Here is a 3,398-nt window from a genome sequence, read left to right on the forward strand (position 1 = left end):
CAAAAGGTATCTGCCTTTTAGAAAAGATCACTTGACACCCCAAGTGAAAGAGCATAGAAGGCTCTCAGTTGAGCCTGATTCTTAGGGAAGTCTGGTGTAGAATATAGAAGCTAAATAAAGATCAAGCCCAGGGAATCTAGAGGACTGACCCTTCTAGCAGTGATGCTGTGCCCTGTGGAAATCCAGCAGAGCCTAGCAATATAGTGGCCCACTTATCACTGATAGCAAACCCCTCAGTGAACGTTGTAATGACTCTTTTGGGAGAGAAAGGGCATCAAGGCCCTCCAGTTTGAGAGCTGTAGGTTGCCTCTTCACACGTAGCCCCTACACAAGTAGTGATGCCACTACCACTGTATATGAAGTCTGTGCCCACTCTCTGCAACATAGACTCTGTATAAATACAGAGGTATACCTCTGTGATAAATACAGCAGTAGGAAGGTGTACCCCAGGTTTTAGGGGATAGAAATTTTTGGTATTAACTATTCCTTCTCTGCCAAGGTATTTGAGTAAATGCTTTTGATAATACCTCATTGAGTCTAATAATGTATTGTTTTGGGTTTTTTTAATTTCCAAGGCTTTATTGAACAAGAGTACAGGGTTGTTTTAGAAAATTATAGTTGCAATTCCTTTCAATCCCCTGGCATGAAATGTTGTATTCAGGGTTGGAAACATATATACATACATAGACACATACACACACACTCAAACTCAGTGATGAAGACATACACATGCATACCACAGCTACTAAAAGGAGTAGGTCCAGTCTATACTCACTTTTAAAATCTTTATTTATTCACAGACCCAGTCATGAGCACAAGACTTATAAATGATCAGCTCTTAAGGCTTAAACCACAGGCTGATCTCTTCAGGCACTTTTTACAGAATCACTTCCACGAATGACGTTCCTGCTGGCATGAATGCAGAAGTCCCCACAAATGGTGCCTGGCTTGGAATCAGCTGGGTTGATCTCTCCCAGCATCATTCTGCCTATCTTTACCACATTCAAACTGTCAAATCATGGCTACAATAGGCCCTGAGTTCCTATATTTCAAAAGCCCAGGGAAAAAATGGCCTGTTATATTGGTAACCAAAAATGGGCTCCTTATCACTTAGTCAACAAGTGCCCTTGACTAGTTTGGCTTTTTCCCCTGAACTGAATGCTGTTTGTATGTTGGACTGGAGTAAGCTTGTCGGCCCCTTCACCTTGCTTCCCTTGCTTAAGCTGATGGAAAGAACCTGTGCTTTCCCAGTCAACCCCTTCACCTTGCTTAAGCAGATTGAAAGAACCTGTGCTTTCCCCGGCGTACCTTACACACCACCCCCCCCCCCCCCCCCCCCCCCCCCCCCCCCCCCCGCAGAAGCTGGATGGTTAAAAGCAGCTCCCGTTGGAGCCAGAGGCTGCTACAGCTACAGCCACAGCCACAGCTGAAGCAGGAGCTGCCAGTAGCAGAGCTGACCTACGGGAGGAAGCTGAACAAAGACTTCAGGCCAGTGGGTAATCTTATTACCATAGAGGGGGAAGCATGATTTTGCTTTACGCAATCATGCTTCTCTGTAGCCTCCTGGTTACTCTTTCAAGGCGTACTTATTGGGCCTGGAAGCTTTTGATCAATATATCAAAATGGGGTTGCTGGTTCATGGGTTGGTTACTGTGGAGCCTAAATATATGTTTTGATTCTTCTGCCTTCTACTTTGAGAGTTTCTTATATCCGGCAGTTCCGAACCTTTCAGACATGTTTATGATCCTCTTTGAGATTATAAACTCTGCCCTCCTAATACACCTGTCCTTCAGGTCAACATAGTGCTGTTTCAAATGTTCCTCTGAGGCCCTAAGGAACTTCATGCCCATGAGGTGGAATCCCTTCTGCTCAAAAAGTTTGATAATGTCACTGACCAGGCCCTGCTGGATGCTGCCAGGCTTGATGCAATAAAGGTGTGCTTGGTGTTGGTCATGGTCCAGGGAAGCTCAGGCTAGAGCAGGAGAAACTGGAGGCTGTGGCTGCAGCAGAGGATAATGGCTCATCGTTAATGGGGGAAAAGATTTTAGGGGGTTACAACCTATTTTAGTAGGAATAGCAACCATCAGGGTTGCCCTTAGAACTTGAGGTAGCAATTACTCCTCTTGGATATCAAACTGTGAGAGGGAGTGCAAGTTAGGAGAAGACTCTAGAGGGGTACCACACTATAAAGTTCGCTACCCCCAGAAGCTTACATTCTACTTGGGTGTATGTATATGGGGAAGGGTGCAATTTCACAAACCATTGCCTCTAATTTTATTTTACTCCTATTTTACTGCCTTTTATTTTACTCCAATTATAATTCATATTTACTTTACTCTGAGCTAATTATGACCCTTACCCTAACCCTGACAGAGACTTAACTTATTTAATTTGCAATTTGCAACACCCACAGAACTTCTTTTATTTTCCTGCTGTGATACGCAAAAAACCTTCCCTGGTCCTCCTAAAATTAAGTGCCCTCCTTCTAAGACTATCTTCAATTTATTCTATATGTATTCTGTTGCAAGTAGTTGTTTGCATATTGCCTTCCTCGTTAGACTGTAAGCTCTGTGAGAGCAGGAACTAATTTTGTCATTTCTTTGTATCCGCAGTGCTTAGCACACTCCCTGGAACATAGTAGGTTCATGAAAAATACAGTCTGACTCATCCTGACATCACAGAAAATTATCACTTAAGTGAATGAACTTCATTTCTCTAGCAGACCTGGTCATTAAAAAGATCTGGTGATTTCATTCACCACAACTTAGGGATATTGACATGTCGACAGCAGGGGTATCTGTTTATTGATAGGCACAGGGTTAAATGAGAGATGGTATAGTGAATTGTACATACAAACTTTTCTCTGGTGAATGCAAAGCAGATTCAACCACATAGGCAACCACAGAGTCAAAGCAATTTTAAGAAGACTGGTGGAAGAGCATAAATTCTGATAGATTTGTATACTTAATAGAAAAGGACCTGCCTCATATGCATAGATATTTTCAGACAACTTCACACATACAAAATATCAATGCCAAGATACTTTTTGAAAAATAGACCTTCTTATACTTCGGAATTTTTTTTAAATTATGAACTTAAACCCCAAGTAATATAATTATATACTTAGAAGAATAGAAGAGTAGGATGGTATATTAAACTGGAAGTCTCTGCTACATGCAGCTTCCTTTACACTTTAAACACAAGATAAATTCAACCCATAATATTCAAAGATGTTCTACTCGTCTGTCCTGAATTGGTGCTCAAAAGTGTTTGTTACAATTACATCCAGAAGGTCACAGGTTTAGAATTAAGAATAAATTTTAAAAATCATCTATTTTAACGTCATTATATTACAAATGGAGAAACAGGGAGAAAGAGTAAGTAACTTGTGTCCCAGG

General features: G+C 41.5%; 1 pseudogene; it reads right to left on the reverse strand.

The window, feature by feature from the left end:
* Positions 1-790: 790 nt before the first annotated feature.
* Positions 791-1,954, reverse strand: LOC118839184 (annotated as a pseudogene).
* Positions 1,955-3,398: the final 1,444 nt, after the last annotated feature.

The sequence above is a fragment of the Trichosurus vulpecula genome, chromosome 2, assembly GCF_011100635.1.
Source record: "Trichosurus vulpecula isolate mTriVul1 chromosome 2, mTriVul1.pri, whole genome shotgun sequence".
In the NCBI taxonomy this organism is placed as follows: domain Eukaryota; kingdom Metazoa; phylum Chordata; class Mammalia; order Diprotodontia; family Phalangeridae; genus Trichosurus; species Trichosurus vulpecula.